Source organism: Mus caroli, chromosome 10 (genome assembly GCF_900094665.2).
Source record: "Mus caroli chromosome 10, CAROLI_EIJ_v1.1, whole genome shotgun sequence".
Classification (NCBI taxonomy): domain Eukaryota; kingdom Metazoa; phylum Chordata; class Mammalia; order Rodentia; family Muridae; genus Mus; species Mus caroli.
Genome location: NC_034579.1, coordinates 104,074,245 through 104,085,702, shown reverse-complemented (window position 1 = coordinate 104,085,702; position 11,458 = coordinate 104,074,245).

Here is an 11,458-nt window from a genome sequence, read left to right as displayed (position 1 = left end):
CGGAAGACAAAAATTTCATAGTATAAGGATTGTTCTTGCAAAGGACCTGAATTCAGTTCCCACCACTCACACTGGGTGAATACCAATGACCAATCACCAATCACCTGTGACTTCAGCCCTAGGGGATCCATCGCCTCTGGCTTCTGAGGGCACCTGCAGTCATATGCATACATCTATGTACACACACACACACATCATACACAGATGGGTGAAGAAAACGGTATTTTATTTTAAATTAAAAACAAAAAAAGACTTCTTTGTAACTATGTAGATGAAATTTGTATGACAGAGAATCTAAGTGACAATTGAAGACATTGTAAGATTTAAAATAAATCTAATTATGGTTTTGGAAGAAAAGCAAAAAGACAATAAGCAGAAGCAATTTTTGACAAGATAATGGCTGAGAACTTTTCAGAACTGATGATAGACTCCAACCCACAGACTTAGGGAGCTTTCCAAATCCTAAGCAATTTGAAGAACAATAAATCCGCACTTAGATCCACCACAGAGAAGCTGCAGAATTCCAAAAGCCAAAGTGAAAGCCTTTAAAGTGAAAAAGAAAAGCATACGTTCTGTACCGGCTAGTTTTGTGTCAACTTGACATAGCTGGAGTTATCACAGAGAAAGGAGCTTCAGTTGAGGAAATGCCTCCATGAGATCCAGCTGTAAGGCATTTTCTCAATTAGTGATCAAGGGGGAAAGGCCCCTTGTGGGTGGGACCATCTCTGGGCTGGTAGTCTTGGTTCTGTAAGAGAGCAGGCTGAGCAAGCCAGTAGAGAACATCCCTCCATGGCTTCTGCATCAGCTCCTGCTTTCTGACCTGCTTGAGTTCCAGTCCTGACTTCCTTTGGTGATGAACAGCAACATGGAAGTGTGAGCTGAATAAACCCTTTCCTCCCCAACTTGCTTCTTGGTCATGATGTTTGTGCAGGAATAGAAACCCTGACTAAGACATGTTCCATCAGCAGCAACAAAACCCAGAAGACAGTGGGATGTGCTCAATTGGCCAAAAGAAAATGACTGGATGGGTGTTGTGAAGCTTGCCTGCTATCCAGGATTTGGTGACAGAGGCACAGAGGCAAGAGGATTTGCAAGGTGGAGGCCAGCCTGGGTTACATAGTGAGTTTGGGGCCTGCTCGTGTCACTTCTCACAAAACAAAAACAAAACAAAAACTTGTCAGCGGAATTCTAAGGCCCACGTTGAAAAGCTCTGTCAAGAATGAGGCTAGCTGGGTGTGATGGCAAAGGTCTATAATCCCAGTGATTGAGAGACTGAGGCAGGATTATAAAGTCAAGTCCCTCCGGGCTACACAGTGAGTTCAAAGTCAGCCTGGGCAACTTAGTTAAAGCCTGTTTCAAAATAGGGAAGGGGAGAAGGAAGAGGAGGAGGAGGAGGAAGAGGAAGAGGAGGAGGAGAAGAAGAAGAAGAAGTAAATAAAGAGCTGTGGGTGTGGCTCAGTAGTAGGGCACTTGATTAAAAGTAGAGTAGCCAAGCCCTAGCTTCCACTGAAAACAAGACAAGACAAAAAGCCTAATATTGCAAAGATTTTTTTAAAAGAAAATTTCAAAAAAGCAAAGGCAGAATTTGCAGCAAAGTTGCAAATGTGGGCATTAGACCTGAAGACCTGAAAAAATTCTTTTTTTTTTTTTTTGAGTTAGAAAAAAAAATTCCCATGAAAGAATGACAGGCCAGAGAATTGAGAATAAAGAGCATTATAAGCGGCAAGTATTATAAGAAGTTGGGGGCTGGAGAAATGTGCAGTGGGTAAGAGCAGCAGCTGCTCTTCCAAAGGACTCCCTTTTCACCCGTAGCACGTAAGTGATGGTTCACAGCTGTCTGTAATCCAGCCCCAGGAGATTTACACCCTTTCCTGTCCTCTTACACCCTTCCACGTTTGTGGAACCCACATTTACATGCAGGCAGAACATTCATATAAATAAAAATAAATCTTTTTAAAGACTTACAGAAGTCTTTTTTTTTTTTTTTTTTTTTTAAGTATTTTGAGATAGGGCCTTATTGTGCAGCCGTGGCTGGCCTGGAACGCTCTATTTAGACTGGACTGTCTTTGAACTCCTAGAGATCCACCTACCTCTGTGTGTGCTACCATACCAGACACCCCGCTTTATAGATTTACATATAGATGATATACATATAGGTAAAGATATAGATATGTTAGTGGCTATTTATAAATGTTTGTTGCAGTTTTCCTATTAGCCCAGCTAGCTCACAAATAATTGAGAATGGATTATTGTATTTACTTAAAAAGCTTTAAGGGCACAACAACTGAGCAGTATTACGATACTTTAATCCTCTAATCTGCCTACCTCCTAGCCAAGATTCCAATAATTCTTGCATTTTAGTACTGATCTGGCTTTCTAGGCTCCAGGTGTTTTCTTGAGGTGTCTCCTGGACTCACTCCCTATGGCAAATCCCCACTTCCTCTCTCTGCTTCTTACCCTCCCCTGACTGTTAGGAAGTCCAGCCCTATTCTCTCCCTTGCTCAGTCATTGGCTAATCAGCTTCTTTATTGACCAATCAGAGAATAATTGGGGAACAATGTTTTACAACCATAGATGGGGCACAGAAGTCAGCATTTGAATAATACAAGGATAATCTTTACACAATGATTGATAACATTATGCCTACAGAGGTAGGTAGGTAGGTAGGTAGGTAGATAGATAGATAGGTAGATAGATAGATAGATAGATAGATAGATAGATAGATAGACAGGAAGATGGTCAGCCAATCTTAGGTATTCAGAAACTGAATGCATAATTATGTAATTTGTTATGATGGATTTTCATTTTTAGACTTCTTTGGTAGAAATCATTAATACTTAAACTCGCCATGCAGTCGAGAGAGACCTTAAACTTCTGATCCTCTATTCTCCAGAGAGAGCTGCTATTATAGGAAATTATTGGATGCTGAGGACCAATCGAACCCAAACCTTCATACTCACTAAGCAAGCAACGTATCAGTAAATCTGATTCATGCCCGCAATATCTGTAAAACTCTAAAAAGCATTTGCTATAAAAAAATACCCATAATATATTTTTTTAAAAACTTAGTTTAACAACAAATTCAAAAGAGTAAAATAACATTAAAGGGATGTCCACACAGCCACTCGGTTTCTTCCTCACCCAGGTGGGGCAACATTACATTAATATTCTCTAGGTGTCCTCTTCTGAAGTAACTGTGCTACTCCAACATTTTAAGTGTTCTCCTTCATAATGACATCCTTATTTTAAATGTGCACAGGGTACCAATGGAGACGATTTCTTATACAGTCAGTAATTAGTATATATTTAGGAGCTGATGATATAAAGCTATACAAATCCGAATTACACGAGTTCCACATAAGCATTAATGATTCCTACCATAGAAGTCTAAAAATGAAAACCCATCATAACAAATTACATAATTATGCATTCACAGTTTCAGAACAATTAAGTCCTATTGAAAAGCCATGCCTACTCTTTCCACCCACGTTGCCTATTCAAAATTAGGTGCTATGCGTTTTAACAGCTTACCTAAAAATAGCTCGGAATCAAGGCTCTAGATGCAAGGATTGACTGCAGATTTTTAATTCAACTCCTATAATACCCTAAACTCAAATTCTAAAATGAGTAAGAAGCCAAGGGTGGTTGCTCCTGTCTCTCACCCCAGCTCTCTGGATGCAGATTCAGGAGGGGTCACCCAAAGTTCAAGGTCAACCTAACCCACAGAACAAGTGCCAGGCCAGTCATGGCCGCAAAGTCAGACTCCATCTCAAGTGAACAAAACAAATAAGAGTCCGTTTCCCTCAGATTATTACCTAGATGACATAGACATTCCCAGTTGCATATGTGGTTTCTTTCAGTTCTCAGGTGGTATATGAAAAAGCAATTTATTGCAAATATGATTAAAATTGGAATATCTCAAAAAGCAAACATACAAATATCGTAGCTCCTATATTTCCAAAGCTGTGATGAACTCTAGCACAGGAATTATACTTTGCATTTTTTTGAGGGCCTCACTATGAGACCCTGACTGTCTGCAACTCACTTTGTAGACCAGTCTGGCCTCAAATCTACAGAGATCTATCTTCCAGCCTCTGCCACCCAAGTGCTAAGATTAAAGTTATACACACACCACCACACCAGGCACCCTGAAGGTTTTTTTAGATTTTATTTTTATTGTATGTGCACAGATGTTCTGCTGTATGCGTGTCTGAGCACCACATGTGTGCAGTGCCTTTGGAAGCCAGGAGAGAGGATTGGATTATCTGGAACTAGAGTTACAGAGGGCTGTGTGCTATCATATAGATGCTAGGATTCAAACCCAGGCCCTCTGGAGAGCAGCCTGTGTTCTTAACTGCCAAGCCATCTCTCCAGCCCCACTGTCCTTTTTTTTTTTTTTAATCAAAGCCCTACTTCTTTTTTTCTGTATTTCACATAGAATTTTCCAAACTTTGCCTACCTCTCAATACATCGTTGATAAAACCAGATCTGTAATTTCTCTGCAGAAGATCCAGCCAACTTTTATTTTTCCCTTGTTGTTTGACTCGGTTTGGTCTGGATCTTTTGAGGCTGGCATCTCAGGCAGCCCAGAAAGGCCTCATATTCAGTTTACAGGCAAGGATGACCTTGAACTTCTAATCCTCATGCCTACATATTTTTTTTCAGAGAGCTACGACTATTGACATATATCACCAAATACTGTTGGTTTATTCAGGGCTGGCAATCATGCTCAAGGCATTGTGTATATGAAGCAAGCATCCTACTAACTGAGCCATGCTCCTAGCCTCTCTATCCTTAATACAAATTAAAATGCTCATAGTACTTATAGTCTAGTCTGTGACTAAATATACTATTTCAGTCAGTTTTGTCTACTCTGTATTTGTACAAACATAGTAGCTTCCTGAGCAGTCTCAATTTTATAAGCCATTTCAAATATAATCCTTTCAACTTCATAAGCTGTAAGTTTTACAGGTGCTAGCCTCACCCTAGTCACGCACAATTACCAAACATCTGTAAGTTATTCTACCTTTGTTCTGAAATAAAAGCAAGGCTAGCAAGGGGCCTGGACTCTGTAAACTACAAGAGCTTCAAAGCTTATTTCATGTATGCTGTTGTCAGAGAGGAAAGGTGCCGTGCATGCTTGCAAAATTACCAGGGAGCAGCCATCTGTCTACGTTTTCTAGTGACAAGCCCTGCCTAGATGTCTTCCACCAGGTTTCTAACCTATTCCCCAGGGGTGGCAAGGTAGAGAAGGACAGCTTTTATTAGATTTTGTTTATTTGGGGGTAGAGGGTGATACTGCGCATGTGTGGAGATCCAGGGACAACTTGGGGGAGTAAGTCTCTCCTTCCGACATGCGGGTCCTGGGGATTGATCCATTGCAGCATCTCACTGGCCTGAGAAAGAGAACTTTACTTTCCAATAAAGGCCCTTGTCTTCACAGTTCATCCTTCTGCTCTGAGTTCTGCGGATCGATCGCCTTCCCTCTCCGCTTTCAGTCGATCTCTACGGGAGACCTACTTTTGCCTGTAACTCTCACGTGCACGGCTTTAATTAGATTCCCAGCTCCAGTCCCACAGAATCCTCTCTCCGGAAATAGACAGTGGTTAATAACTCCATCCTTCCTTTGTTCTCTTCTGGGTTTTGTTTTGTTTTCATGTAGCCATGTGTGTGCCTGCTTGAGTTTGTGTCCGTCGTGAACCTGCAGGTGCCTGTGGAGGTCAGAGAGTTGGCTATCTCCTGGAACTAGAGTCTTAGGTAGTTTGTGGGTCACTTGGTTTGATGCTGGGAACTGAACCTCTTTCAAGAGCGTTAACCACTCAACTAACGAGCCATCTCTCCAGGTCCTGTTTTGTGGTTTGGTTTGTTTTGCTTTGCTTTGCTTTGCTTTGCTTTGCTTTGCTTTGCTTTGCTTTGCTTTGCTTTGCTTTGCTTTGCTTTGCTGTGCTTTGCTTTGCTGTGCTGTGCTTTGTTTTGTTTAGTTTTTGAGACTGGTCTCAGGCTGGCTGTAAACTCACTGTGTGGCTGAGGAAAACCTTGAGCTCTTAATAGTCTTGCCTCCAGCACCCCAAGTGCTGAAATTGCAGGTGTGGGTCACCATACCCAGGTCAAAACTTAACTTTTGAATGTCAGCTCCCTTCTAGAGATCACGAACTCCATGGACGCTGTCTTAGTTAGGGTTTTCCTGCCTTGAGCAGACACCATGACCAAGGCAAGTCTTATATAGGACAACATTTAATTGGGGCTGGCTTACAGGTTCAGAGGTTCAGTCCATTATATGGCAGCCTTCAGGCAGGCATGGTGCAGGAGGAGCTGAGAGTTCTACATCTTCACCTGAAGGCTACTGGCAGAATACTGGCTTCCAGGCAGCCAGGTTGAGGGTCTTAAGGCCACGCCCACAGTGACACACCTACTCTGAGGTCACACCTTCTCCAACAGGGCCATAACTTCTAATAGTGCCACTCCCTGGGCCAAGCATATACAAACCATCACAGACACTTAGTGGTCTTACAGTATTAAACTAATTTCACTTTCACAATTAGCCAAATCTTTGTAGACATTATTTGCATCTAAACTGCTATCTTTACTTTCTCAGTCACTTTGCGTTACTTTCTTAAATTGCTAAAGCATATCATTTGAAAATATCTAAACTAAGGGCAGGGAAAATTCTAGAGCAAAATGACCTTTTTAATTACAAGTAAGGCAGGTATTTATAAATCTGAATCGCCAACTCGTGGGAGATAAAAACCAGAAAGATGACATCAGTGTGGTGGTGACACATAGTTGCAAGTTTGTTTGTTGAGACAGGGTCTCATGCAGCCCAGGGTAGCCTCATACTCACTAAATGGCAGATGATAACCTGGTCTACAATAGCAAATTCCAGGCCGGCTTTTGCTACCTGAAACCCTACCTGGAAAAAAAAAAAAGAAAAGACAGAAAATACTATAGGGCTGAAAACGTATCTGTTAGTAAAGTACTTGTATACATGCAAGTATTTAATCCCCAATACCCCTAAACCAGGGGAGTGGTGCACACCTGTAACCCCAGCACTTGAGGCAGGGAAAAAAGTATATTGCTGTGATTAGAGTGGATTCATCAGACCTGTCAACTAAACGCAATGTATGGAGTTTTATTAGATTTGAATTCAACCAAACTGCTTAGTCCTAGCACTTAGAAGATTGAAGCAGGAGGATCACCTGGAGTTTGAGGCCATTGTGAGCTACACAGTGAGTTGTAAACTGGCTTGGACTACAGATTTAGGAATCTAAAACTGTTTAGGAATCAGATGATATCAAGAAATTACTGAGCCTTCATTACGGTGATGATACATGGTTACCTGTTTGTTAGGACAGGGTCTCCTGTAGCCCAGGGTAGCCTCAAATTTTCCAAGTGGCTTAGGATGAACTTCTGGTCCTTTTTCCTCTGCTATTTCAGAAATAAATAAGTAAATAAATTAAAAATATATATATATATATACACACACACACACACACTGATGGACAATCGTGACTGTGCTCTCCTGTAACTCCAGCACTCAAACAGTGGAGTCAAGATGATCAAGAGTTGGAGGTCATCCTCTGTCACTCAGTGAGTTTAAGAGGCTGGGATACATGAGACACTGTCTCAGTACCACAGCAACAAAGGGAGGGTGGAGAAAGACACTGGAAATAACCAGGAAAATTTTAACACTGTTTAGGAATCGGATGATATAAAGAAATTACTGAGCCTTCATTACGGTGATGATACATGGTCGCCTGTTTGTTAGGACAGGGTCTCCTGTAGCCCAGGGTAGCCTCAAAATTTCCAAGTGGTTTAGGATGAACTTCTGATCCTTTTTCCTCTGTTTCCCAACTGCTGCCTTTCAAAGCATGTGCTACCACATCTGAACCAAGCAGTGCTATGGACAGAACCCAGGGCCTCACGTACGTTAGCCAACTGAGGTACATCCCCAGCCTGTATGTGTGTGTGTGTGTGTGTGTGTGTGTGGTTTTTTGGTTATTGTTGTTATTATTGTTTCTTGGACCCTTACTGGGAGGGGGGTATGCCAATGTATGTCAATTTTTTTTTCTGTACATGGAGGTCAGTTCCATGGGAATAAACTATAATTAATGCATATTATTTGTTTAACCTTAACCAAATATAAAACTATAAAAAACATTGCCTCATTCTCATATCTAATTTTAGAAAAAGTGCAAGCGTTGCAAAACAACTATGGCAATTGAACGGACTCGTGTTCTAGTTTATATAAGGCAGTCTACAAACACAGAGTCCGCTAGAGAGGTGAAGACATATGTACAGGGCCTTTTGTTCACATGGTTTGGCTGCAGATAGAATTTGAACCAATTCCAAATGCACAGCTGTCAAATTGATAAAAGTAGCAAAATAGCATCAAGCGGAAGCTTAGACTTCTCCTTGGACAGTTACTGTTGTTTGAAGGGAAAAAATATTCAGTTAATGTTTTATTTTTCCAGTGCTAATATTTGACAGAAACTCTGCACTTTGATTTTATGCATAGAAGTCTCTGTTGGGTTCAGTGATTAAAGTTCTAACTCTGCAGTTGTTAGAAGTTAGTATTACTGCATCCAAAGAAAACCTTTAAAGAATTTTTTTCAATCACTCTCATGAGCTCATCGATATACTTTTTTGAGATAGTGCTCACTCTGTAGCCCATGCTGGCAGTCCATACTTTCCATACTCCTGCCTCAGTCTTCCAGATGAGGTCTGTGGCTATAGCCATGTGCCAGCACATTTAGATAACACGTGATTGATTGACCGGCATGCGCAATTGTAAAGGAGTAAAGATCCCAGACAGATGTTAAACATATCTTAGTTCTAATCCTGCTCCTTCCACTTGCTCACTATGTCACCTCACCCAGACTTCTCTCTCAAATGTAAAAACCAAAGTTGGCTTTCCTTAGATACCTGCTTCATATTGCTTAAGACACCATACACCTTGGGGGTAAGACATTTAAAAAAAGCAAGCTAGCACTGAGCTAGAAGTTTCCTCCCGGCTGAGGAGCGTTCATAGTGCATAGAATGTGCCGTGTACGCTGCTGAGAATTGTCATCAGGGTCTCACTCGGCCATGGGTACCGTGTGGCACACTTCTGACCAGCCAAAGAAAACATGCCCATTGGAACAATAGTGGCACAGTTGTTTGGGGGTGTAACAAATCGCTTTTTGGTTAGATTAGAGGCCAGCTCTGCAGGAGGGGATTAATGGCTGCCACTGCAATCCTGGTCAAAAATTCCCAGGCTGGGGAGATCATAAACCCTTTCTTGATAGAAGGTGCAAGAGAAGGCACTGCTATTGTCTTGCTAAGTGAATATAACGCACCTGTCAGATTGCCATATATATGTATATATACATATAAGTGTCTACATGCATACACATATGTATACACATAGTACACACACATATATATACACATACATACACACACATGTGCACACACATACACAAACACACACACATACACACACATACACACACACAGAGACATACACAAACACACACATACACAAACACATACACACACACACATACACACACACCAGAGATCAATGCTGCTCTCAGCTTTGGTTTGGGAAGCTTCTTTGGTAGTGGGCAGCAGTTCCCAAAGAGAAAGTAAGTAGTCAGAGCTGACAACTGGCTAGTCAGTGCTCAGCGGCAAACAGGACGTGTGGATTGCCCCTCCAAGGCTTAGGAAACCCTGAAGAAAAGAGTGTGGAGAGAATTCCAGAGCCAAGGTGGAATACTGTGGAATGTCTTTTGGGCGTGACATGGCTGCTGCTTCCTTGAACTCTCAGCAGCTGCATTTACCTGCAAAAGACAGGCACAAGGTTGGGCCTATTATCTGTCTGCCGTGGAAAGGGGCAGGCCTTATGAGGCCCTGCCCCTCCTTGAGGATTCATAGACAGCAGTTGCAGGAAGAGGTAGAGATGTGTTTTTCTTCAGTGGTATGGCCACTGTTAAGTTGTCGTGCTCATCTTAACTAAACTCACTCCCCATAAAATCAAAAGACATGGAAGCAGGAAGGGGCTGTCTGGGAAAGAGGCAAGGGATCAGTTGGTAGGAGGGAGCCAAGAGAGGGTGTTTGTGGTAATCAAAGTTTGCATATATGTGTGAAATATCATGATGAAATCAATTATTATGTATAGTTATATGCTGATTAAAATAACACGACTGTGTAGTGTAAAATAAAGACTCTCAAACTGTGTATGCTGACACGTGTCATCCCAGAACTCAAGAGGGTGGAGGAAGAGATACAAAAGTCCTCAACAAAATCCCACAACCTGACACCAACCGTGCAGGAAAAGAAAAATGATTATTATAAGCAAGTCCTGGGTTTACATGCGAATTTCAGCATGTGAAAATCAGACACTGAGGTAACCCACATCAGCAGACCACGGGACCAAAAGCTCAGGAGTGTTCCAATGAGCAGCTAAAAAGCCTGCCTGACAAACTCCAAAATAAAAATCTCCCAATCCAGGAGAAGGAAATGACCTCCATATGCTAGAGGTTACAGATGAAAATCCCACAGTGAACTAGGGCCAACAAGCAAGGTCAAGATCATCCTGGACTATGCAGCAACCTCCTCCTCCACACACACGCTCAAGCTCAATGAATGGCTAGACGGCTCAGTGGGCAAAGATGCTTGCCATGGAAGCCTGACAATATCAACCTCTGCCTTGGAACCCATGTAAAACAAGAACTAACCCCAACTCCACCAAGTTGGTGTCTGACTGCAGTGCATAAAGTTATAATGAATGAGTGAGTGAATGAATGAATGAACAAAATGGAGGGTGAGGAGAAGGAAGGATAAAAAGAGAATGAATGAATGAACTAACAAATGAAACAAGGCACTAGCAAATGGGCACAAATTCCACTTTGATGGGTTAGAAGAGTTAATATTGGTAAAATATCTACCCCACATAAACTGATCTTCCATATCAAAGACAAAGAGAGACCTGTCAAGGAGAAAGGGTGGGAAGGAGGGAGGGGGGAACCAAGAGGGAAGAGGAGGAGAGGAAGGGGAGGTGGAAAGTTCAGGCACAGTGTTAGAAGAGTAAAGATCAGGCCAACACGGAGTTTTTATTTCTTCTTTCCTCCCTGGCTCCCTCCCTACCCGATTTCCCTTCGTCTGGTGCTGGGACTCAAACTTAGAACTTGACTATCTACCACTGAATTTACCCCCAGCCCTCATTGTTGGAGTTTTTGTTTGACCTTATAAACATCCCATACGTTATCCCAATGCATATGTAATCCCAGCACATTATCCCAAGGCATAAGAAGCATTTAGAACACCAAATAGATCGGAAAAAAACAAAAACAAAAACAAAACCACAATGCTTAACACACCAGATTGAAATGTAGCATTTGACATCTCTGTCTTCTATTCTACCACATCGTCAGGCCTGGGTTTTAAATTTTCTTAATTTTCTTTTCTTTTTCTTTTT